General features: G+C 31.6%; 1 protein-coding gene across 1 annotated transcript in view; it reads left to right on the top strand.

Annotated features, from left to right (window-relative positions):
* LOC148173882 (LIM domain only protein 3) overlaps nucleotides 1-27616 on the top strand; it is a 198102-nt gene that overhangs the window by 45552 nt on the left and 124934 nt on the right. The window contains exon 2 of the mRNA XM_088036002.1: nucleotides 2022-2062. The gene's annotated coding sequence lies outside the window, so the exon portion shown is untranslated. The remainder of the gene's footprint in view (nucleotides 1-2021; nucleotides 2063-27616) is intronic.

Here is a 27616-nt window from a genome sequence, read left to right as displayed (position 1 = left end):
AAATTACAAACGTTATGTAAAATTTCCAGCTACATGTAATTTTAATGTATTTATCACTGGTTACCAGTAACCAGTGATAAGTACTGTAAATTCGCAAAACAATTATTTTCAGTGTAGTTACAAATTCCTTGTTTTACATGAAAATCGGTTTCAGTGTTTAAATTCACAATTTCCGAATGAAGAATTATTAGATTGCCAGTTGAAGGTTCACAATAAATATTGGAATTTGAACAAATGAAGAAACTGACTATTCGGAATCTAAAATTAAAAAATTTTTTTAAATCGAAAATTTCTCTAAAATTCTCAAATATCAATTCTTAAGCAACCAATTTTCCATATACCTAGAATATTCTTAAATTCCCAATTTCCAAGTGGAAAATCGATCCCACAGAAGTGGAAAATTCAAAAATGTCAAAAATTGACAATTCACAAATCGAAGATTATTTTGGATTTCGAAAACGAAGACTTATAACTATCTTATTTACATTGAAAATTTGTCTTACTTTTTAAATTAAATTAAATTTTTGAATGAAGAATTCTCACATTACCAGTTGTAGATTCACAACTAAATACTGCAAATGAAGAAACTACGCTATTTAAACGACTATTTGGGATCCGAAACTAAAAATTCCTAATTTTTCATGGTCAAGAATTCAGTACTAAAATTCAATACTAAATTTACATTTTAAATAAGAATTTGATCGTTTTCTAATCTTATCTGTGAATTGAAATTTTTTTAAATCGAGAATTTCTGTAAAATTTTGAAACCATTAATTCCCAAATAGAATATTCTTAAATTCGTGGGAAAATATTCTCAGAGGAACTTCAAGAATACGTTTAGTGGGATCTTTCTTAATTTAATCGAAGAGAAAATGCAAAAACTGCATTTTGAACTTAGACCTGGTATAATAGCTGCAATTCTTTTGAAAAAAGAATTAAAAACTGGACCTGTTACATTTTTTGGATTGCAAACTTGAATGTAGGAGTCAAAATTAGTTTTGTTTTCATTGTTCGCACGACCCAAAAATAATGTAAACTGGTGTAATTAAAGAAAATTGCAATCAATGGACCTACATTTCAAAAGCATGATGAATGGAGATAGAACTGATATTTTTGGTCCAGGGAACTTGATAATGCAGTCGACAATAAAGAGCAGAATTATAAAAAATGACACGATTGCAACATGTGATAAAGCTGGGGGATATTAAAAATTCTCAGTACTAAACACATATGACTGCGCTAATGGACTGGTCAGCTGCAATTGGACACAAATGTTAATTTTGCTGTTTCAGTCCACCACACACGAAAAATTTTGCTCCCGTGAAGTAATAAAATAGAATATAATCAATAATTTTTCCGTAGTGTTGGCATTAATTTCTTTGCATTTCTAATGTTATAATCATGTAAACACGACCGTTCTGATATATGTGAATGAAATTCTTCGTGAAACTATCCAGAACGTAATTAAGCTCATTTAATTAAACTGACAGGGAACTAATACAGCGTATCCCCATAAATTGAAGTTTCGTGTATAGCAACATGACTATAATGATATAGAAACATTCCTAGCTCGACTGCCGTATCGAAACTTTTAATCTCTCGACTAAGTGCACAACTTTTAAGGGTTTTTTTAATATCGTCAATGTTTTATAGCTAAATCAATTTTGCGCATGAATGGGCTCCGATTGAAATTTTAAATGTTTCCCATCCGCCGCAAAATGTACAAATTATTTCGTCCCAATGCGACCACAACTTTCTTTTCGTTTGTAGAAATTGGCAACAATTATGTTCTTCCAAAGATTACAATGACGTGTAGTAAATAATTTATTTATTAAATCGGCCATTATAGTCGTAAAACGTGAAACCAATAACGGGTTGTGGGAACCTACAATTTGCCTCGTAACACCCCATGGAAAGATTGCCATTACTGCAACAAGTAATTCCTTTATGTTATATGGTTATGTTCTCATAAATACATCAAATTGTTGCAAAATGTTTTAACTTGTTTAATTTATTTGCAGAAGTTGGATTCGAGGAACGACTTCCGTTATCTGCGAATAAGGTAAGAATTTTATTGTTTTTACCGCTGGAGTCTTCTAATGTGAGGTCGTAAAACGCCAATTCCAAAAATTGATGCTTGCTTATATTAGAAACTAAATTGTTGACTGAAAAACATATAAAACGGGATTAAGTCGACGCAGCTCTAGATTCAAATGTGCGAAAGCTCTTACTAATAACGCGTTAAGATTTATCTAATAAAGCGTGCCGGTGTGAAATATGTTTTCTGTCTGAATTGTATCAAGCAAAAGTCGTAAAATCGACTCTATTCCACACGTATATTGCTTGTATAATTGTGAATAAATCATAACTTTTACGAGGCCACTTATTGGTTTTCCTCGTAAATGTTATTGGTGTGTTTACCTTCATTAGAATATGAATGTTTCGCTACATGGAAATGTTTTGTTATGGAAATTGATGGAGAAAATTACGTAGCCATCTGTTACTCCTACAGCTCTGCCAACGTTCTTGCCTTTAATTAAAATATTAGTTTTTCTAATTTTAAGCTTATGTGCAGATTCATGTGGAAATTACATGCGACCAGCGTCTTATAAAAATATTTCAATTTATTGCTCCATAGGATTTAATATAAATAATTGTTTCAATCATTGTTGCTATGTCTAGATCAAACGGCAGGGAGTGAATGTGTATAATTGAGTTTCATTGAATAAATTGTGTTCTTGTTATTTTGTTTAACCACAATTCCGAAAAATTTTTTGTTAACTTTGAACGAGGGTAATTTCACTTTTTTGTGAGCTATATGTATTTAATTACGTTAATGTTTGTTTTTCCATTTACTGATAAAATAAAGTTGCTAACGAACGCTGAAAATGATCATGTATTTATGAAAAAAAAAATGGAGCGTTTTTTTACAAACCGTTTTTGAAGGGTCTATTTCTAAAATTTTGCACGAATTAATTTTCTAGATTTTTTTTTTAAATTCCAATGATTGATAAAAGATAATCTACTTGAATAATAATTGTTTGTAAGCTCTGAGTTTTGCAGGTTTTTAGGTGCGTCAATTTTCTCTCAAATTTTTTGATTCTCAACCGTTTCCGGTACACAATTGTCGATTTTGCACATTGAAAACCTAGAAAAAAAAATCTTTGAATTGTGGTATACTAAAGACCTGCTTGGACTGAATTCGAAAACTGGGGATCTAATAAACAAACTTTTAGCTTCTTAAAAACTTGAAATCCTACAATCATAGATCTGAAAATTTTATGATATAATTGGTAAATTGGAATACTAAACGCGCAGTGTTTGTTCTCTATTGTCATTACAATTTATTCCAATTTTTATTCTCCCTAGGCTTTCTCCTTCATGCAAATGTAACGTGAATAATGAGAAAATTTAATTCTCACAATGTACGAAATTTTGCATGCGGTAATTGTTTCGAATGGCCTCGAGAATCACACTACAGAAATATGCAAAAATACATGTGTTCGGAAAGTCGCGGACCACCGTGATACTAAATCATCGTACAATGCCATAAATCACTAAATCATCATTGATATGTTTGTTCGATTTGCTCTATTCACTTAGTTTTGTTTGCAAAATTTCAAATTTCCATCGTTATGTTGAATAAGCTTATTGTGAATCACTATGTATATTGTTAGTTACTTAGCAATATAATTTGTGTCGCAAGAATTGAGATTGTGACTTGCTCTAATTAAAGTCTAATGAGCTAATGAATCAAATTCGCTTTTGGAATGCAAGACAGAACATAAGTTCTTCGCGAATTTTGGGACACTTGTATACATACAGTTTTTTTATTACAAATTATTAAAAACTACATTCCTTTATACTGTTCTTTAGGTCTTTCGGACTTTCCAACTTCTTTCCATTTATTTAGTTTTAGTCTTGACTGATTGGTCAGGTTTCAGATTTTTCAAATTAATCCAAATACTTTCAACTTTCAAAGACTTTTTATTTAGGATTTTTGGAGTTTCTGATTTAACGTTTTTGATATTTGAAAGTTTTTAAAGATTTATTAAAGTTTACCGATTTTGGAGCTATTAGGTACGTCTTATATATTCAAGCTTCCTTGGAGTATTATTTTGATATATTGTATTAGATAAATTTTCACAGAAATGCTTTTTTAAAATTTTGACACAAGATTAACAGAATTTTGGAATTTGATTATTTGTAGGACGAATTTAAAATCTAAATTTTCAATTAAAAGACTGACAGTTTTAACGTTTAAAGCGCTGAAATTTGTTTTTACAGAAGAAATATTTATTAAGTAGAGCAAATTACAGAATTTCAAGATTAAGTAATGTTTGTATTTTAATTTATATTTTTTTTAATTAAGAGTGGTGTATTTATGTAGGTACTTGTTTTTTGAGCGGACTAAATTAGAAAATATTGAAAGTTGAAGAAGAAGCATGAATTCTTTCAACTATTTGCATTTCTTGGTAGATTCTCTAATTTTTTTAGACCCCTTTTTCTCTAATTGTTCTGTTATTTCAAATACTTCCTAATGTCGGTTGTCTCGGATACATACAGGGTCCGGAAACACTTCTGTCCACCTCTAAAATCGTCTTTAATTTTAAAGATAAAATTTTGAAAATTTGCGTACGCTCATAGCTGACAAAACTCTCGAAGCTAACGCAAAAATTTGTATTTTATCACGGTTTGTTTAGCGTCGCGACGCCTAAGAAGTATAATTTTCAGCGATTTTTGAGTTTTTGCGGAAATATTTGCAAATTCAAATTTTTTTCAACATCAAAATGCAAAGTGTGTTTAAAATTTGCGAAAAAAACGCTCTTTTATCAAGTTAGTTTTCAAAATTATGACAACGCAGTGGCAAACTACGTTTACACTAAAATTTCATTGTCACTTCATTCGCCTGTATGAAGGTCAATTCTGATTAACTCGAGCATGTTGCACCTTATGGACACCAGAAATCGTTAATTAACATCGACAAAGCGACAATTTCACCAAGTATGACTTTTGTACAATCTAAAGCGAACCAAAGGATAGATGTCATTTGTGACACAAGATGCTGACAGATGGGTGTAAACGTAGTTTCCAATTTTGACGTAATGTAATTGGAAACTAACTTGATAAAACAGCATTTTTTCCTTAAATTTGAATTACAATTTGCATCAAATCTAAAATGACAACTGAGATATTTTTAACACATTTATATTGAAAAAAATTATTAGGGGAGGATTTCACAAACCCTCACAATTAGCTAAAAAATACATTTTTAAGCCGCCGCGACGCCAAAACTATCAGTGATAATAAACAAAATTTTGCGTCAGCTTCTAGAGCTTTGTCCACTTTAAGCATATGCCAATTTCAAAATTTTATCTTTAAAATTAAAGATGATTTTTGGGGTGAACACAAGTGTTGCCGGACCCTGTATAATTGGTTTTTCGTTCCTTTGTTGAATTTCTAATTCTTATTTTTTTAGGGATTTTAGAAATTTTTTAGGCTCGATAGCTTCTCCAAACTTCTTATAACTTGTTTAAGTCTCAGAGTGTTCTTTATACTAATTTTATCCATTGATGTAATGAACAATGAAAGTTTAGTCATAACAACTTCATAATGAGCGTAATGAATACCTCGATTTTAAAAATCATCTATTCATTAGGTTTGACGACCCCTTTATTCGTTTTCTGTATTCAAAGCTCAATATTTACACTTCCAATAAATTAACAATTTAACTGCGTATGTGACAATGGCATCAATCTCGCAAAGGTCACCAGACCTTTATAAAAAAAAAATCGCCAGTAAATAATTATTACAGTGGTTTGGAAGATTTAAGGCACGTAAATTATAAGAACACCTGCAGATTTTATAGTGGAGATTTAAACATTTACTCGTATTTGTGTTATTTGTATTATTTTTTTTTTTAAATAAAGTTATTTATGGCAATTGCCACAATCGTCGTTGTATAATTCATGCGGTTGTATCCCGTATTCAGATGAAAAATTCTCTCCTATCGGGCATAACACGATAACGAATTATTCGCGGTTTGTGCATGGCAATTTGACGTGAATTTTCACTTGTTCTGTAAATTTAGCTACAGGAAGATGTTATTGGACGTCTGTAAAATATTGAATAGTTATTTCGAACGTAACGTGACGTGACTGTCAAAAACTAGATTGATACTCGCCATCGGACTTGCATTAGATTGGATGGATGCACTACAAGCTAGCGTAGTGCAGCGACTATAGCCAATTTCCAATATTGTTGAATCAATTTCAATATAATTTATAGCACCGGCCACTACAGTAAATTTTTCCCGCAAGATGTTGAATATTTGATGGTTTCCGCAAATGTATTGTGCCCACTTTTTCACTGAAAGCCTTTGTGTACCATTAAAATAATCATTAGTGGAAGTTGGAAATTTGACTATGCAAGAGACTAGACGAGGTTTTAGCATATACGTCGACCACAATTACCGTCAGTTGCCGCTCTGGCTCTAATAGGGGGGTGGCAGCCCCGCCAACATCGGAGAGCCATCAGTGCGCCCTGATTGCGTTCTGTTGTCTTGAGCAAATTGATTACAGCTCAAATTAAAGTTTTTGCCGCTCATGATTAAACATGCATGAGAGTCGTCCGCTAGGTGTGGATGCAATGGCGTTTTAATTAGAATTTCTATCCGACTCGTCTACTTAGCACGAATTATTGCAATTTAAGCGATTTCTAATTCCCACTTTTCAAAGTACTCGAGTTATTACTGACGATGTTTTGAGTCGAGAATGTGTTTGCTTAGTTTTAAATTATCGATATTTTACTTCTCGACAGATGTTTAACCATTCAATTATGAATACAGGTCTTTTTAGATTAATGACTGCACCTCATCCGGCTTCACGGTTTCGATTCAAATGGAACTTATTGGATGAGGTATACATTATTGATTATTGGAACTGTAATAGTTCATATTGATACCACTTAAGGTACTCTAATTTATTAAATAACCACACATTTTATTTACACGGTTGTACATTAGTGGCTGCATTATCCAGCTTTGCCCGGGAGAAAGATCGTCAAGCGAAATATGCAACAAGTGAAAAAAAATCAATCTTAAATAAACAACTGTGAACCGACTGTCGATCGTTTAAAAGGCTCGGTCTGTCCACTTATAGCACAATTACGAAAGCACTGTTTTTGGCTAAGCTTGCTCGACCGAATTACATATACAGGATGTCTCAATTACGCCTGCCCTCAGAAACATAAGGGTCTATCTTCAATTTTTGTGAAAAATGAGTTAATTAATGTTTTTTATTACTTTTTACATCTTCTTTACGACAGAGAAAAATAATCCTCATTAGATGAAAAACAAACGATTTTAGGTTTCTCTAAGCAACTAAGTAACAGATTACGTTAGAAGCATAAAGAACCACATTTCGAGGTGATTTTGTTACTCAACTGATCCAAACTTACTCAAATTTATGATAAATGCAAGTATATTATTTGGGAATACTAAAGAAAAAATCCGTGTATTGGAACATTTTATTAAAATTTTCGTTGTATGACCAGAAAAATGCCACCAATTTTTTTTTAAGATCCTGTAATTTCTTTATTTTTTATGCGATTTTAACCACATTATCGAGATTATCACTCTCAACTGCCTTATTAAGAGTGTCGATTTAGAAAAATTTAGACCAAAAACGAGAATTTTTAGAAATTTTGATTTTGAGGAGAAAAGAAAAATTTTTGTTTTTGACCAAAAAAATGGGACCAAAAATTTGACCTTCATTTTTAATGCCACTATAACCAAATTTGTAGAGTTTATAAGTCTTGACTGTCTTATTAAGAGTACCAACTTAGAAAAATTTACATTTTTGGTGTCACAAGAACGAAATCCATAGAAGTTGCTGAATTTGGGTTAATTATAATATATCTTTGTTAGCCATTATTTCTAATAACGTAGTACCTTTTTTTTTGTAAAAACATTGTTATTTTTTTTAAAGTTTCTATTACTAAGTGGGACTTCAGTCCAGATAATCTAATTTTTTTTTTAGAAGCATAAGGAATCAAAAACATTTTTTTTGATCAAAGGTTACGACTATTACGCACGATTTGAAATAAATAATCATCAATATCTCGCAATTCGCTCTTAAATTGCATATTTGAAAAGAGATTAAAATCATCACCGTGATTTTTTAGAATACCTGTTTGGTTAATATTCTCGAAACTATAATTCGGTACCTCAGAAGCATAAGGGCTTATCTCCATAAATCATAGTTTCGAGAAAATCAACAAAACAGGTATTCTAAAAAAAATCACCTTGCTGTTACTAATTTCTTTTCAAATATGCAATTTAAGAGCGAATTGCGAGTCAATGATATTTATATCTTTCAAATTGTGCGTAATAGTCGCAACTTTTGATCCAAAAATAATTTTTTGGGCATATTTTTACACTTGGTTCCTTATGCTTCTAAGAAAGATTAGATTATCTGGACCTAAATCCCGGCTAATAAAAGAAACTTTCAATAAAAATTTACAATGTTTTTACAAAAAAAGTTAATACGTTATTAGGAATCATGGCCAACAAAGATATATTAAAATTAACCCAAATTCAGCAACTTCTATAGACTATTTAACTTTAAAAAACTGTTTTATTGTATACCATTTTATGAGATGTTACAATACACGAATTTCTTTTTGTAGTATCCCCATATAATATACTTGCGTTTATCAACAATTTGAATAAGTTTGGATCGCTTGAGTAAAAAAATTACCTCGAAATTTAGACCTATAAGGAGTTGGTTCTTTATGCTTCTAACATGATGTGGTACTTAGTTCCTTATACAGGGTGATTTTTTTAAAACGGCAGGCGTTGTAGAATTTTTATTTATGAACCGATTTCAAAAATTTTAAAAACAAATTAAATGGTTTTTAATTTCCTATAAACTGATGATTTTAAAATTTTTCTAAATGTCTTAATATTTTTTTTGCGATACTCAACTTTCTTATTTTAAATTGACACCCATGTTTTTTTTTCCATAATTTAGAAGATATTAATTTTCTTGATTCAGAAATGTGTAATATGTTCTACTTTTACAAAAAATATTTAAAAAAAAAATATCAAAAATGAAAAAAATTAGGCAATAAAAGTTAATAAAATCTAGATGCGTGGTGTCAAATAACACAATATCGTTATTGCAATGTCAAAAAGCAGCAAATAACAGAAAGAACAAGTTTTCTTTCAACAAGATGGGGCTACACCTTACAATGCACAATGCATTTCTCGTAGGTGTCAATTGTGCAATAAAAAAAACGGGATGGCGTTTCAACAGTATTTTAATTAAATTAAGTAGTTGTTTTTTCTGATTTGTAATTATTATTGTCTTTTGTTATTAATAATTTCAAAAAAAATGCCGATCCTTTCTGTTATTTGCTGCTTTTTGACATTACAATAACGACATTCTTTTATTTTACCATGCACCTATATTTTATTAACTTTTATTGCTTATTTTTTTTTCAACTTTGATAATTTTTTTAAAAATATTTTTGGTTAAAAGTAGAACATATTACACATTTCTGAATCAAGAAAATTAATATCTTTCAAATTATGGAAAAAAAAAATGGGTTCCAATTTAAAATAAGAAAGTTGAGTATCGCCCAAAAGATACTAAAACATTTTGAAAAATTTTAAAATCATCAGTTTATAGTAAATTAAAAACCATTTAATTTGTTTTTTAAATTTTTGAAATCGGTTCATAAATAAAAATTCTACAACGCCTGCCGTTTTAAAAAAATCACCCTGTAGAAACCTAAAATCGTTTGTTTTTTTATCTGATGGGGATTATTTTTCTCTGTCTTAAAGAAGATGTAAAGAGGAATACAAAACATTATTTAACTCAGTTTTCACAAAAATTGGAGATAGACCCTTATGCTTCTGAGGTACCGAATTTATGGAGATAAACCCTTATGCTTCTGAGGTACCGACATACATCTTCCACCTGCACAGTTGAATGCTTAATAACATAAAAATATTTTCCCACATACAGGGTGGCGTATCAAACTTACATGCCCTTTCTAAACTTTTTTTGGTGTTAATTCAAACAATTTTGTGAGCATAAAATACGGAGTGTTCTATTTAAAAAAAACGAGTTTTATTTGCCATTCGGCAGATGAACACATCTACAGGGTGTTCTTGAAATGGATGCACATAATGAGTGTGGAAATTCCTTGTCACACCTTGTTCTTGTCAAGTTTTAGTAAAAGTCTTTTTGTTTTCGAGATAAAATTACAACAAGTTTGCTTATGCGCCCCTTATTTGAAAATTAACAAAATCGAGTTGCTGGTTGCGTTTTTTGCCAGTGGTGTAGAAAGTTTGTGGATTGTCAGTTTTTGATTAAAAAATTGTTGTTTTTTTTACTTCATACTCCTTCTGCAATATCACAGAACTGTTTTGTACATGCATTTGAAAAACACCTGTATATTATTCAAAAATATATTTAAGTTATGAAAGTTTTTTTTAAGCAACACTGAATTAAAAAAATTTAACCACCCTAAAGGAGTAGATGTAGATCGTTCAAATTTGGTAGACAGAATTGATGCATTGAGAAAAAGAAACGAATAGATTTTCAAGAAATTTTAACAATATTTACTTAGAAAATAATTAATAATGCGTAACATTTCTTCGTACTCATATACATTCAACATCCCTCCTGGGCATGCTGGAAATAAGATGGTTCATTGCCTCTTGAGGAATATGACAATATTTCGACCTCGTTTAAAAGACTTGAGAGGTTGAAGAAATGTTGTCTTTGAACTTGTGGCATTTTCCAAGACACTGTCTATAAATCCCACCCCAACAAAGGTATGAACTAATATAAAAATGGTCAAAAAAATGGTAAACAAAAATAAAGTTCCAGGTAAAAATAAAGGTAAAATTTCTTTCAGAGATGACGGATTACCTTCAAAATTTAATCATTTATTTATCTTAAGACATTAACCGTTTGTGCCAAAATTGGACCTTCTATGTTTACTCCTTCAAGGTGGTTTATTTTTTTTAATTCAATGTAAAACTTATTGCAGTCTTCTCACCTGTGTAAATTTTCAAAAGTTCTTGGGTGTAAATCAGGTTTTCAATTTTTTTAGGGAGAAAATTAGGGGAAAATGTAGCGATTTTTGAGGTTAACACGTTGTCACAATTGGGTGTGAATTAATTGATAATAAATTAATGAACGGTTTGTTCCAAAAGCGAAATTTCAAATTAAAGTTTTGGCAAACTTGCTCAGGATAATTAGCTCCTACGCATTGAAGTTTCGTCAAGGTCAAACGCTGCCAACTGTGGACCGATAAAAATTTCTAGAGGCTGCTGCCAACTTTGCTTTTTAATGAGTAGACCGATAATAATGAGCAAGAGGATAATCACGAATAAAAGCAGGTCAGAAAACGTTGAATTTAACAGTTTTATTGACTTTTTGGAATCTTTTTTAAATTCTTTTTGGCCACCAATGTTACATTATGAAACAGGTGCTGACTGTATAAGAATTCGTAGATTTGTAAGTTAACTGTATTTTCAAAGGTTCTTTGGATTGTTTTGATTCCCTTGATTTTACTGGTTTTTAAGATTCTCAATTCAGTTTAATTTTTTGAAATGGTATTATTTTTCGCTTTTTTCGAGACTCTTTTTCCAATTTCTGGGTCTTCTGAATCTTTTATCATTCTTGTTTTTTATTGCAGAGTTTGTGTTTTGATTATCTTTTAAAGAATGAGAGAATTGTTTTGATGACTTGATTTTTCGAATTGAAAAAAAGAATTACTTACCTTTCCTTTCTTATCTTCAAAATTTTTAGATTTTTTTAAACGATAATTGGATTGTCTGCTCTTTATTTAGTCTTAAAATTTTTGAGATTCCTAAAGCTTTGAATTTTAGTTTTTGTTTTTTTTTTTTTAATTTTCTTGATTTGTGCGATTCTCTCGATTTTTAGCTTTTCTGAAGTTTTTATTTTTATTAATGTTTCTTCAGTAATTTGGTTTGATTATTTACCATAAATTCTTATTTATATGTATTCTTAAAGATTACACCGGTTTTTTGGATTTGTTGTTTGCTTGTATTCCTTGTAGATTCTATTAGAAATCCGCTGCTTTGTATTTTATAGATTTTCTAAATCCTCCAAGGCTTTATATTATTTTATATATTTTTTGGATTCTTAAATTCTCAAAAACCACCAAAACTGCTTTACTCTTTATTTTCCTGAATTTAAATAAAAAAATCTCCGTTCTTTGTTCTTTGTTGTTCTTTAATTATTGGATTCCAAGTTTTTGAGCTTGTCGAAATTCTGAATAATTTGATTTTTTTAAATACTTAGGATTTTGCCTTTTTGTGTTTTTTTCTTTAAATTAAATATTAGATGTTCTAGGTTTCCTAGGTTTTTAACGTTTTAAGGTTTTATCCGTGGGATTCAATCCTTCAATTGTTCAATTTTTGCAGATTTATCGACGATTTTTAGGCTTCTTTTTGGATTTTTTGAACATGTTTACTATTCTAGAGATTCATCTTTTGATTCTGTGGATTTTGTTCGGTTTTTGTCTAAACTTTTAATCATCTAAATTTTATTCTTATTTTTAATTTCTAGAATAGTGTGCATTCTTTTAAATTACAATTTTTAAGTCTTTTATTTCTCTGTGTGCATTTATTTGGGAAAAGTTTTAATTTTGGGTTTTGAATGGTTGGATATTATAGATCTTTCCAGACCCTAAAATTCTTCTAATATGTATTTTGAATTGTTCAGATTCACATTCTAGAGAGTTTCCTGCTCTAGATTTTCTAAAATAATTTTTAGATGTCTGGATATTTTTTCATCTTCTTGATCTTCTAGAATCCTTCCTCAAATACTGGAAGTTGATCAGTTTCGACTTTTTCTTTGGTTTCATTGGGCTATGATCTAGTATTCCCTAGCGTGCATTGTCACACTACTATTCTACAGAATCCACCATAAAATTCAAGGAATGCAATAATAGAAAGATTTAAAACTATTAAAAAATCTAAGGAACTAAATACTCCTATTTATAGCTTCATTTTCTCTTCTGTATGTGTTGATCACATTTTCATGTTGTAACAGTTTTATCTCGCAACTTTTAATTAGCTGCACGCTGATGTTAATTCGACACTATCAATTTCCAGTTGGAGCTACTACATTCGAATAAATATTAAAAATCAATCTGTCATCCTGTCAATTTACAAAGTCGCAATGAATTTTCGTGATTCATTACACATTTTCACGTATGCAGATAGTTGATCCAACATTATGCTCACACTAAAGTTCCATATTTAATTTATCCAAAACATTTGCATAACGGTTCATCCGATGACAAGCGTCGAAGAGGCGGAGGGACGTGGGGGACAATCAGGCTCGGGCTCTAATTTAACTCGTGTCGAATCGCTTAAAATAAATCATCCAAGGATAATGATGGTGGTCAATTTAGTCCCCTAACTAATTGCCAATATGTGATTATAACGAACGTAGCGTTGGTGCGCATATATCATCGCTCGCGCTAGCTGCATTCCTTGCTCATTATTACTGGGATTGATTTATGTGTAAAGTCGCTTAATTAGGATATTAAAAATAATAATTGCCTGAGAGCGGCTTGCTTACAACGAAGGTGTTGGTATTGTTGTTGTGCCAGACAACAGGAACCATATTTTCTTGTATACAAGATAAAGGTGTCGGAATTTTAAGTAGACGAATTATAGGCGAAAGGGCAAGCTTGTTGGATTAAATGGAGGTGTCGTCGACATTTTAGTTTAAGGAGCACGAAAGAAGGACACTTCAGCAACTAGTAAAAACAGCATTTATTTGATAATCCCAACAAACACAGCACTTGGAAAACCTTATCCCCCAATATGTGGGTTTTTAAAAGATCTCCAGTAACAATGATAGCCGTTATTCACGAGTGTTGACGTCGGTGCGGCGTTGAAACCAAGCGAGGGGGCCCCGACAATCACAGCCCGAGAGAACAATGAGTGCGAGAGGCCGGATGTTCGGTCGGCTGATCGGTGGCCCGGTGCGGGATTCCCTCCCTTGCCTTGGCTTCAGAGTCATAAGCTGCCATCGGACTCATTGCCGGTGAAATATATTTCAGTTCCCCCTATTCTTGGCATTCCACGGGCACAATACCGTTTTGCGACGCAATGCCATCTCTATTATGAATGCCGCTTTGGCAATTGCTTAATGTTTGGTCAACGATATAGAAATTATTATTTAATTCGAAATGGGGGACCTTTTATCGGGAAATTATGATGTGTCGAGTGGGGACGATCGAGGGGGATAATTGTTCAAGGCTGAGCTCTGAAAGTTCACTGGGTTAAAATTTAGCCTAAATACTTTTAGGCAAAATAACTTTTTCCATAATTGCGGTAACTGTAAAATATTACACGTTAAAATTATGGGGTTCTCTAATAGCTCAATTTCGATTTATTGTCATTAAAAAGCGAATTTAATCAAAAATGAATGTTGTTAATGTTGCGTATTTGCTTTTATTTTAGTTTGTTAGTCAATTACAAAAAATGTGCAGGCGGAATTTATCATTCGCATATTCACACATTGTACGCGTTGTCTTCATACAATTAAAAATTAACTGAATTTTTTCTTATGAAGATCGCCAAAAATCGGATAATCATACAAAAAAATTGCCACAAAGGAAGCAAACAATTTAGATTTAAAGTTGACTTTAGGTAAATCTGTAAAATCCGACTTAATGACTTTTGGTAACATCAAGTTTTAATACAAAACAACAAAAAACAAAAATGTAAGAAAAATTTAACGGGAATCTACAAAATTACAAGTTTGATCTGATATAATATGTAATAAGAACAAGAACGAAATTTTTGCCAGGGCGAATCAACAACTTTAAATTTAATGCAAATACAAGTTTATTTTTCGTGTTGTTTATGGCCTAATATTGCAGTGTGAAGGAAGTGTGTGACTTTACAGACACTTTTATAAAGAGAGACAAGCGGATCTAAAAAGGATTAAAAAACTTTAGAAACTTCATGGAGAATCTAGGAAATTTAAACAGAACTTGGATATTTGAGGAAAATTTTAACCAAATCTTAGAGAAATTTAAGAAAAATTTGGGAACGAAAATCTATAGACTCTAAAGAGAATCTAAAGAGAAAACACAAAGACATTCTACAAAGTCAAGAAAAATTGTACACAATTTAAACAGAAAGGAAAAAGGAAAAAGGAAAAAAACAGAGACCAAGGAAGTCCAAGAAGAATCTGAAAAGAGTTAGAGAATCTGAGAAAGAATCCAAAGAGACTCAAGAGGATTTCAATCAGAATTTATGTTAAATCTAGAGAAATTTCTGTAAAAATCTAATAAGAATATAAAAAATTTATAGAGAATTTCAGGAAAATTTGGAGCATCCAAAAAAAATCGGAAATCCAGAACACTTACAGAATTTAGAGAGGCTTTAAAGCCAATCTAAGAAGAATTTAGAAACGTCAAAGATAATCTAGGGAATTGTAAGATAAATCTAAAAGAAAATTATCTTGAATCTTGCAAATTTAATGTGAATTGAGCTATAATGCAAAAAAGTTTAGAAAATTTAAACAAAATTCTATAGGAACTTTGCATTTTTTAAAAATCCAGGGAACTTATCTGAATTATCTAGATTCTCGGATTTCTTTTTGGAAACTTTCTGGATTCTCTTTAAATTCTGTCAAATTCTCCAGATTTTCATCGGAATCTTTTAAACATTTTTTCTATTTTATAATATTTCGTTGAATCCTCATAGATTTTAGATTCTCTAGATTTATGTTAGATGCACTCTAAATTCTTCTTTAATTTTAAAATTATGCCAAGCGTATCTCGATATTGTTTTATATGATCCTCAGATATGTTAGATTTCTTTAAATTTTATAGACCATCTTTAGAGTGAATCTAAGGTAAATCTGAAGAATCTATTCAATAGAATATTATAAAATAGAAAAAATGTTTGAAATAATTCGATGAAAATCTGGAGAATTTGATTGAATTTAAAGAGAAATCCGAGAATCTAGAGAATTCAGATAAGTTCTAAATTAAATGTTGATAAAAGCGACGCAAACGCCGAGGAAAATATAAGAAAAATTTAAGGAATAGGTATTTAAAATAAGAAAAATTTATTTATGCATGCTCGAATCGCGAGAGAATTAATTTAAGAATTAAGAAAAGACTGTCTCATTGCTTTCATGTTGCCTTGTTTTTGTGAACTGAAAAAGGACTTGGAGTTTACATAGCTTAAAAAGTCGAGAATGTAAGAGAAATCTAAAAAGAATTAGCACCTCTAAAGACAATCTAAAAAAATAAAACAAGGAATAAAGAGAATAAAGAGTGAACACAAGGAGAATCTGGAAGTTCCGCAAAATGCAGATACTCTAGATATAATCTAATTAAGATCTAAAGAAATTTTATAAACAATTTACCAAAAAAATCCAAAATGAATAAATATGTATGTAGGTATGTGTATTTTTTTTGAAAACGCCTTATATTTTCTCATGTGCCTAGAATCTTCACCGACTTTAATGTGCCTCTGTAAATTTGTTTTTGGACGATTACTTATAATTCTTAAATTTACTTTAAAATTCCATAGTTTTGGCAGTTTTACCTTTAAAGAGTAAATTTTGCATGAATACATTGACGAAACTAATAATTAAGCAATCAAATGATTCGAAAAAAGGCTTACTCAAAGCTATTTAAAATCAAAGGTCCAAAAGATATACCTCAAACAAGCTAACAACGCGATGATCTTAATCTCGAGGATAAAATGGGGTCAAAGTGAGAGCCTTGAGGTACTCCTTTAGCGGAACAGAAAATACATTCAATTTTATGCCACTAATTAGAACAAATTATTCTCTGCCAGTCGTGAAAGACTTTGGTCAGCTTAAGGCAGACCAACAATACTAGTACAATTCCTTCTCAAAAAGAATCTAATAATATTTACACGGTTAGATGGTTTTGACAAGTCAGTGTAAATGTGGTCGATTTCACGATTGGTTTCTTATCTATTAAATAATACTTGTATTATTTGATTGTTTTTTGCTTGATAGTTTTTTCTCAGCTGGATGCGTATTTCGTAAGGAAATGTAAGAAGACAGAAGCACCCTAAAATAAAATCTCGATATAGGTTCCTTGAAGCAATTATACTATAATTGGATCCAATCAATTACAACAGCTCAGGACATGATCTAATCTCATTTAATCTTATTAAAATATAGACGTACTTTACAGTAAGAATTGAAATTCCCTCTACCTACCAACGCTTTGATATTGAATGAAATAGATTGCTCAATTACAATATTTCAAAAGTTGTAGAAGAAACTGGAATTTCCGCAGTAAGTGTAAACAGTCGCTCATTTTCAAAATCAAGTCCTTCATCGGCAGGTAATTTTTCAAGGTTGGAGCGATACCATCGGTAAACACAGTGGTATTGTCGTCAGTGCCGCAACATCGAGCAACATAATATAATAATTATTGAGCTAGGAAGGAACAACAGGTGTTGACTTATCGAGAAGACACTTTATCTATGATTAAATGGAAAGTGGAAAAGTGGTGCTACCTAATAAACGGTAATAACCCCGACATTCACTTGACTGGGTGCCATTATGGCACAGCGCAATGTTTCATAATAAATTGTTTTGCATTCCGCGGAATAAAATGCTTGGCTGGGTTTCAATGCGAACTAAAGTTTTTCGATTTCAGCTGGTCTGGAATTAATAACACCTTTGGTTCAACAAAGAAATTTCAGGAATTAAGAGATGCGTGTTTACTAGCCAAGAAAAAGTAAAATTATTTGCTTCACAGCTCGCAGTCATTGCATTGTTTGCGATGCAATATTCTGGAGTTCAATAGCGAGCGAAGCGAGCTCCTAGGTCAAGCAATGTCACGTCGATGAGAAGATAGTTTCGCTAGTTCGTTTGCATAATTTTCTAAAAAGTGCAGTGCAGGTCGTGGAACAGCACAAATTTTAATTACCGTAAAGTTCCATATACACTCGGCGGAGCTATTTAGTATGTAATTAATTTTATGGAGCACACTGATCCCAATCTTTTAATTCAGGCATTATATCCGACCGGCAACATTTCATATCGAAAGACTGTACAATCTTTAATTATCTATCTTGTTTTATTTCTACTAATATACTCCCGGTGCCATTATGTGTGTTTATACGATAGCAAGCAATTTTGACCTTTTGGGCATCCTTTTAAAACGGTTCCAGGTTGCAAACAAATTAGTCACAAGTGTGCAATCAACGCCTTCTTGATGAAATGATCCTATCGCGGTCATTTAGGTGATGAGAAACGAAATTACACGAAACGTCTAACGTTAAGCAGGACCGGATTAAGGTTTATCATGTTCGTCCACATGTTCATAACCGTTTTGTGTCGTCTTGATGATTGGATTACGTCTTCTTAACTCGAAAAATCGTCTTACAAGTGACGTCATTTTAAACCCGAAATGCGTAGGTGTTCTTACGGTGTGTTGACCATAACAAAGAATGCAGCAGGATAGGTGTATATTGACCGTTAATTAAAGTCAATTCATGCAGAACAAAATCTGCGGTATTTTGTATGAGTTTAGTATCTCATTAGTGTTCCGTACAGGCCGCAAATAATCTTCATTAACTTCGTGTCACTGCAAGTCAAAATGTTAACGATAGAAACAATCGACTGCAACCACACCAAAGTTTCAGCTGAACGGTTAGTTATTATCCTTAATTACAATTTCATTTAATAACGTGACCCGTTACTCGCAACTTCAGGCACTGGAAAGTTTTATTACTTGCTCGTATCTAACCCTATCTACCGCGTCTTGAAGGCTTATTAGGCATCAATCATCACTTGACTATTTAGTTATACTTTGTAGCTCAAACTGGACAGCAGACAGATCTTTAGTGACGGCAAATGACTAGATAAGTCTTCCACTTCCAACCAAAATTACAGTTGTATTAGAACGGTAGAAACAGTGTAAAGCCACCCATGTATCAAAATCATTACCTCCTGCTTTAAATAAGCAGATAAAATCTAAATAAAGGCAATTATCACCGTTGTGCTCACTCAATTCACTTTTCAACCAAGAGAATCGAATCGTTTCTCAAGTTGTGAACTGGGAAGCCTATAATGGAAGAGTTAATACAATTTCATTTTCATATTGCACTTTATTATTTCTTGCGTCATTTCCGTTTATGACTGGTCAACGCTGTTTTGGCTTCAATGTACAATGATGAGAGAGTTTTCTTATTTTTGTTATTTTGTCGCATCCGTCCAGTAGCTGGTAGAGATTGTTACAGTCTCTGTCTATTGTGTATCGGAATTTGGATTTTGCATTATAACACTATTTCATAAATTTTGTAAAGAAATTGTACTGAAGAAGTGCTCTCTGTATCAGGTCAGGGAGTCTATAGATCTAAAGAAAACATTTTTTTGAGTATATTGCGTTCACTTTTTTCAGATTACAAAAAGATGAAACTTCGTGCTACATCATTGAAAAGGTAAAGACAGAAAAGATTTTTGTGGAACTATTGAAATGTCGAAGTTTTTTCCCAGATGTTTGAGTCAAAGTGATAACATTTTCCAAAAACGAACTGGTTTAAACAAATTTAGACACTTCGGTATAGAATGCCTAGAAGCTACATGACAGAATTGTGGAGTTTGGAGTTTAGAGAACAATATAGATTTTGCAAAAAATGTGATTTGAATGCCCACCAAATTGTAGAATTCTCGAAAAATTTTGCGTTTCTAAATGCTTTCAAGGAAGATCATGGATCAAAATTATGCAGTAATTGTTAAAAAGTTGGTGGTCGAGTCCTTTATGTTCTAAATAAATTTGAAGTGGTTTTCGTATCAATTTAGATAGTTTTTTACCTTATGAAATTTCCTTAAAATTGATGAAATGTCTTCTAGAATTCTTGTCTTAAAAAAACATTCAAAAGAAGATCCAAAAATAAATTTTCAGTGACATCCGCCCCACCCTGTGATAACTGTCCAACAGACTGGCGACTATTTGTGTGTAATTTTTCTCATTTTGTGTTCGACAAAATTCTGAAATTTTTTTGGCCCATAAGCTAATTGAGATTTCTTCATGTTTATTCTGGGTGGCATTGTACATCTAGAAATGACTATTAATGTGGTATGCAGTTTTATTGTTTTTTAATGATATTGCTAAAAAACAACAAAAATTTTAATTTTTTAATGTTTTTGCTTTTCAACTTCGAAAACGAGCTAGCAATGCATCCGAGAATATTTATAAATCCTAATAGAAGAAAACGGCAATTATTAAAACCCATTTTGATAGAAAACTTAAATTTTCTAATTCATATTTTTAAAATCTTTTCACAGCTAGATTGTTCTTAAATTTCAATAACTTTGCAATCTGATATTATGAAAATCAAAAGAAAACAGAGAATTTTTAAATGCATCACTAAAAAATTGGAGGATATAAAACAACGTTTAGAGTGAATTAAAAAAAACAGATTATTCATCAAATCCAAAGCATCGAAAAATAAGTCTTTAGAATTTGCTTATTTAGCGATTTTTTCTTTTTCGTTTTCTCGCAGATGCTTGTTTAGTTTTCTGTATTTTCTTGATATTCGTACTCCTTAGACTCAACTCAGATTTAACTTTTTTTTGATGTCTTAGACTTTCTTGATTTTTTTAGAATCCTTTATCTTTTTTCAGATGCTTGTATTTTTCTGTAGGGTATTGATTTTTTGTACTTTATTTTATACTTTATATCTGTATTTTTCTTGGATTCTTGCCTGCTACTGCTAATCTAAAAAGTAAAGTACCTATAGGTACCTACATAATATTTTTTTGAATTTTTTTATTATTCTAGGTTATATTAAAGTTACTTTTTAATTCGAAAAAGTCCAATTTACAGGACTAAGTAAAAAGTTTTATCAATTTTTTTTTTAGTTTTTTCTGATTTTCAAGCGAAAATTTTAATTTTTTTTGTAGTGTGTCTAATACAGAGATCCAAACTCGTAAGTCCTGAAAATATCGACTATCTAATGCGAAAAGTGTTCAATTTAAAAGGCTAAGTAGAAGGTTTTGCAAGAAAAAAATCTTAGTTTTTCTTCCCTAATTCTGGAACGATTTTTTTAAAATTTTTTCTTCTGTTGTTATAATTTTGAGATTTGGTGCGTCTAATACAGAGATCCAATGTTGTAAATCCTGAAATTCCCGACATTCTAATGTTTAATTTACAAGGCCAAGTTTCTAGATTTTCTTTGATTCTAATATTTTTATTTTATATTTTCTTGAATTTTCTTCTAATCCCCCTTAATTGTTTTGAGAATTTTAGATTTTTGCAGAAGTGTAATCTGCAGTGCTATCTAACGCTGTGACTAATTATAAGAGCTTTGTATTTTGTTTGAGTTGACTCTACATTTTTCTTGAATGTGCCGTTTTTATACTCTTTAGATTTTTGTCCAAGTGCTAAAGTTGACACTTATTAAAAAGTTTTTTGGGAGAAAATATTTATCTTTTTGACTGACATTTTCCGTTCCCACGCTGTCACTGTTCACGGACGTATTTAATTTTTTTGATTGCATTTTTCATTACCATGAACTTTTCATAAATAAATCCTCTTTGCTTTTGCTCTGTCTACATCTGCAAGCGGCCGTTAATGCTGAATGCCAGCTTACTACCGGTTTTGAGCTGTTTGTATTATTATTTCCGTAACCTTTACCACATCCAACTCATGAATCATGGCAAAATAAGATTTTCTCTGCGTTTACGTTGTGATTTAAGAAAATTATTGTTAATTGAATGATTTCAGTGTAATTATTTAATTTCTCCGAAACGTAAAAAACCGAGCTGGCTGACAAAAAGCGTTCAAAGGTCTTTGAAGGCTCGAGCGCATTAAAGAAGTTTCCATTATAAAATTTCTCAATCAAGTTAATTAGTAATCTGTTAATTAATTAAATCCATCATCGGTAGTAATCTAAAGCTGGTACTTCAAAGTATTGCAGAACAATTTCCTATATATCGTTAATTAGACGTCGTTTGTAATTAGTGGAGGCAGCGGCTGTAGTGGTGATGGTGGCGGTGGTGCTGGCGGCGGCAGCCATCGATTTCTGCAAATATCCCCCTTCATAAAACAAACTGGCCGCGGGCCTAGGCTCTTAACATCGTTAAACCTGCTCTAGTAAAACACTTTTTTTCGAAATCAAGGAATAAATTTTCTTCATCGGCTGAGAAGACAAGTTGTAAGAAAGGGTGGAATTTGTTGTTTGCGCTGGGAATACATTGATGTATAATGTAAAATCGAGACAAAGGATAAATTTCTAATAACGAACGCTGAAGTATGACACAATTGGGGGTGATTCATCAACATTTTAATTAATACATAATTAACAACCGCAACAAAGCGATTGTCTCGCATGCCGCACACAACCCGAACGTGCACATTCTACGACGCTAATTGCAAAACCAGAGAAGCACTCTCCGTTTTCATGTGGAACTTTAATTGGACCGCCGAAATTGTCACACTTTTACAAAGAACTGGATCTAAGCCTTGCCAAAACGTATACTTTACTATAATTGGTGCGTGTTGAAACTGATGGAAAGACAGTTTAGGATAGTCGATAATTATTTTACAAGACTCTCATAGATTCACCTTGTAATTATCATAGCTCGAGTTTTCTCGATCTGGAAAGAAGTGGAAGTTAGATAAGCTTTAATTGCAAGGCTGAAGTTGTGCTCTCGAGTACTATTGTTGAGGATAGCTCTTAGAGAAATATGTTTTATTTGAAGGAGGTAGAATCAGAGATGCTCTTTCGGGCGGACCTTGAAATTTTCGCATGTTACCATTCTCTTGGCAAACGGAATAATGAGCCGAATTAAACTTGCACCAAATCGATAGTTTGTACTCGCCAAATGAGGTTCTAAAAATAAACCGTGCGGTTGAAATTTCCACTTTTCCACTGATAAACTTAGGGTTGATTAATTTCAAGTTCTTTCGCCCAAATTCTGGAGTAGTTGAAATATCTTACCATTAATTAAATAACTCTTTGGTTCTGAGAAAACGGTAATTAGCAATGTATTGAGTTAATAATAATCCCCGTGGTATTCATTACACTGAATACTCATTTAATTAGCTCATTAGTTGTTTAATTGATGTTGCAAACTTCTCAAGCGCTGTAAATAAACTTCTTTGAGAGTTTTGGTCAGAAGTGGGATTCTCTCTCAATGACAGTATAGTCGCATTTTTGTAATACGCTTTGATGGTTTTATCGAACAACTTAGATAGGTCGGAATAATTGTAATTAACCATCTTGTACGAAACAATGACAGAGAATTAGCTAGAGTAACCTCCAGAAGTACACAGAAAGCGTGCGAAAAATAATTAAAAATACAGGCTGGATTTTATGGGCGCGCTTTATTAAAGTGGGAGAAGAAAAATGAGAAAAACTTTTATCATATCAACTGTTTGTGTGAGAAATTACATTTACAGACGAAGCTAAAATACGGTCGAGGAGAAAATGCAATACCATTACCGAATTAAATATTTGTTTCCGACAATTTTAAATTGAATTTGCTACACGAATACGAATACTTCTATATACTTACCAAACTTCGATTGTTTTGTTTATAGTTAGATTTTATGAATATTGAACTTGCAAACAATATCGACCTTTCATCCTACACAACTTGGAATTTCTCCCGAAACCGGCAAGATTGATCTTAATAAGTAATCTTCATGCCGAGAGAACAATATCAAAAACTTTTAAAACCTGCGAGGGTTCAAGGGAACCGCTTTAAATAAACTAGAAACGGCGGAACTTTTCTACCATATCTATTAGATTATAATCTCGTCATAGAACCATATGTGGGTTCAGCAAATTCACTTGCACCTGTCGGTCAACCATCAGGAAGTACTCTCCACCTTTATCTACTTTTGTAATGTATGCGTGTACATATCGGCATAGCACCTGGTCGCCTACTGATAAAACAGGTAATTAAAACTATAAAACGGGCCAAATGAAGGAAATTTACATTCGTAGGCACCGAAAAGTGTGCTAATGTCGCTCTGTCGGTTCAAAAATAATAGGAGTAACAATTATTACTTTCTAATTCGATAAACTTCCAATTTACAGGGCTAAGGAGAAGGATTTGTGTCAAACCAGAATCAGAAATTCTTGATAAACTTAAAAAATTAAAAGACCCTACCCAAGTGAACAATTTTCTAGCTTCACCCTGATTCTGGAACAATAATTTTTAAATTTTCTTCCTCTGCAGTTACAATTACGAGATTTGTTGTATTTAATAAAGAGATCCTAATTCGTAGATTCTGAAAATTTCGACTTTCTAATCGAAAAAGTGTTCAATTTGCAGGGTTAAGTAAATGGATTTGTGAACAATTTTCTAGTTTCTCCCTGATTCTGAAACAATAATTTTTAAATTTTCTTTCTCGGCAGTTACAATTTTGAGATTTTGGTGTATGTATTTATTACAAAGGTACAAACTTGTAATTCTACTATCTACATATTCCGAAAAGTGTTCAATTTACAGGGCTAAGTAGAAGAATTTGTGAACGATTTTCTAGTTACAATTTAGAGGTTTAGTGTGTTTAATACAGAGAGATTCAAAGTTCGTAAATCCTGAACATCTCGAGTTTTTAATCTGAAAACTGTTCAATTTACAGGGCTGAGTCCTAAAGTTTTGTAAACAATTTCCTGGTTTCTTCCTGATTTGTGTGTAATTTTTCTCATTTTGTGTTTGACAAAATTCAGATTTTTTTTTTACTAAGATTTCTTCATGTTTATTCTGGGTGACATTGGCATTATTAAAATGATTTTAAGGTTTGGAATACATCTAAAAACGACTATTTATGTAGTATGCAATTCCATTGTTTTTTTTAATGATATTGCAAAAAATAACAAAAATTCTATTTTTTTTAAATTCTTCAATGTTTTTGTTCTCCAACTTCAGTGGATCAAAAAATATTTTTCTACTTTGCGTTAACAATATTATCATTGTGAAACGGTAACGCGTTTCACAATAAAAACAATTGTTTTTATTATAGCACGCAAAACAGTAATTTTTTTTTGGTTATGTTGGCTATGTTATTATGCCGCTACTTGAACGTTGAATCAAAACCTCAATGATGATCATCATCATGATCACGAAAATGTGAATTTAGGAATAATGAATCAGAAGAAGAGCAAACTTTATAATATCTAATTTTGCAAAATTAAACAGAAAACTTCAGTAATTATTTCAATTGAAATTTTGTTAGACAAATGTCATTACCTCTTTTGTCACAAACCTAATTTGTCAAAAATCCCTAATCAAAAATAATTTCTTTCAAATGCAATTTTTAAATTTATTTACAATGCAAAGTAGAAAAAATAGTATATTACACTCATTTCATAAGACGACTTGTAGCACTCATTCTATTTGACCACTCCTCGCTGCGCTCGTCGTGGTCAAAACTCATTCGTGCTACAATACTCGCCTTATGAAATACGTGTAGTAATGTACTATTCTAAATCCTAATGGAAAAAACGGCAATTATTAAAACCCAATTTGATAGAAAAGTTAAATTTCCAAATTAATATTTTTGAAATCTTTTCACAGTTAGATTGTTCTTAAATTCCAATAACTTTGCAATCTGAAATTATGAAAATCAAAAGAATACAGAGAATTTTAAAATGCATCACCAAAAAATTGGAGGATATAGAAAAAACGTTTAGAGTGAATTGAAAATACAAATTATCCATCGAATCCAAAGCATCGAAAAATTAATTTTTAGAATTTGCTTCTTTTGCGATTCTCTTTTCTTTAGGTAGAAGAATTTGTGAACAATTTTCTAGTTTCTCCTTGATTCTTAAACAATATTTTTTAAATTTTTTTTCTCTGCAGTTACAATTTCGAGATTTGTTGTATTTAATAAAAAGACCCAAACTCGTAGATTCTGAAAATTTTGACTTTCTAATCGAAAAAGTGTTCAGTTTGCAGTGTTAAGTAGATGGATTTGTGAACAATTCTCCCTGATTCTGGAACAATATTTTTTAATTTTTTTCCCTCTGTAGTTACGATTTTGAGATAAAGAGACAATTCAAGCAAAATCGAGAAAACATCTAAATAGTTAAAACTACTTTAAATAGAATCTATGATGTATTTTCTCATGGGTCTAGGACCAATTTTTATCCACCTTAGATTTAATGGATTTTTAATTTTTTGTCAGGTGGACATTTTGGCTTGTTTTTCTCGAGGGGTTTTTCAAATCCTAATTTGTCTTTTTTGGATTTTGTGGTATATAGCTTCTGTACTACTACCGTTATTGTTTAGATTCCTCAGATTTCATCCACTACTCGTGGACTCGATGATAATTATAAAAATATTTTACTCTTTTTGGAAAAAATATTTGACTGATTTAATTCCTTACCACTTAATTTGTCCTAAAGCCTCAAAATCTAATTAATTTGACTTGAAAAGCGATTGGTAATCAACGTTGCAAGTTATTAACTAGTAACAATATCTTGTGGTTTTTGAGTTGAAAGTTCATCTGCTCTTAAATCATGGCGGATTATGTAACATTTTATGCATTGTCACTCTAAATTTCTCGTTTAGAATGAAAATTTATGTTATGAGCAACAGTAGAATTTTAGAACAACGAATATAAAAAAACTACTCCAAATTTATTGCTTTATTAGCCTGAAGACTGCAACTGCAACAAAATCAATCCAAAACTAAAAAGAAGACCGGATACAATTTTAATTGCAGATCAATGAGGCTGTAGCTAAACGAAATTATATTCCTTTTGTACAGCATTGAACTTCCTAGAACCGTTGATTGAGATTGTACGAACGGAGCGTTTAATGAACGTTCGAAATAGAAATAAACAGACGATGGTCATTACAATGATTAAGTGTGGTGTTGTAAATCACGCCGTTATTACTGGATAAGTTGAATACTGATGCATGCGACGCAAGTAACATTTTAACATTAGAATGTCTACTTGAACCGTTGCCAAGAAAACTTAATATGTAATCGTTTTTTAACAAAAACATCGCATTTAGTCAACTGTCACTGGAACACCCACATTGTTTAACTTATCCATAGAGCCATAATGCACTTCCTGCAAAAACTCTTTATCGTTGCAATAATTCTTCGAATTAACTTTTATTATAAGTACCATTTCTGGTACCGCAAGTTACGTGATAACTCGATCTATGCAAATGTTCATAGAGCTCGTAAAGTCTTATCGGAATAAATTTTCAAAGCAAAGTGTAGCCTGCATAAATCATATCGACCCCATCACTAGTTGGGTACAATTAAAAAAATTATACCTGAATTAATTCGAAATAAATCACAAGGTGCGATTTTCGTTAATTTAACACATATGGCTGGTCGCCGGAAAGTTAGATTTTATCGTTCGTCGACATGCAGTTTTCGTGATAACTTGCTGAACCGTCCAAACACTTTAACGGGGGCAATCCACCTTGAACAAGGCTCAGAATCATCCAAGAAGAAAGAGCTTCTACTGAAATATTATAATGCGCTCGAGTGTCCAATTTTAGTCTTAGTATCAGAAGTGGATTATTAATTGGCAGCAACTTTATGCCTGTGCTAACTAATTGAAAATGTCA

The sequence above is a fragment of the Gnatocerus cornutus genome, chromosome 5, assembly GCF_029298725.1.
Source record: "Gnatocerus cornutus isolate USDA-ARS CGAHR chromosome 5, icGnaCorn1.1, whole genome shotgun sequence".
Classification (NCBI taxonomy): domain Eukaryota; kingdom Metazoa; phylum Arthropoda; class Insecta; order Coleoptera; family Tenebrionidae; genus Gnatocerus; species Gnatocerus cornutus.
Note: the sequence above shows the minus strand (reverse complement) of the source record. Positions and strands in the feature narration are given on the sequence as shown.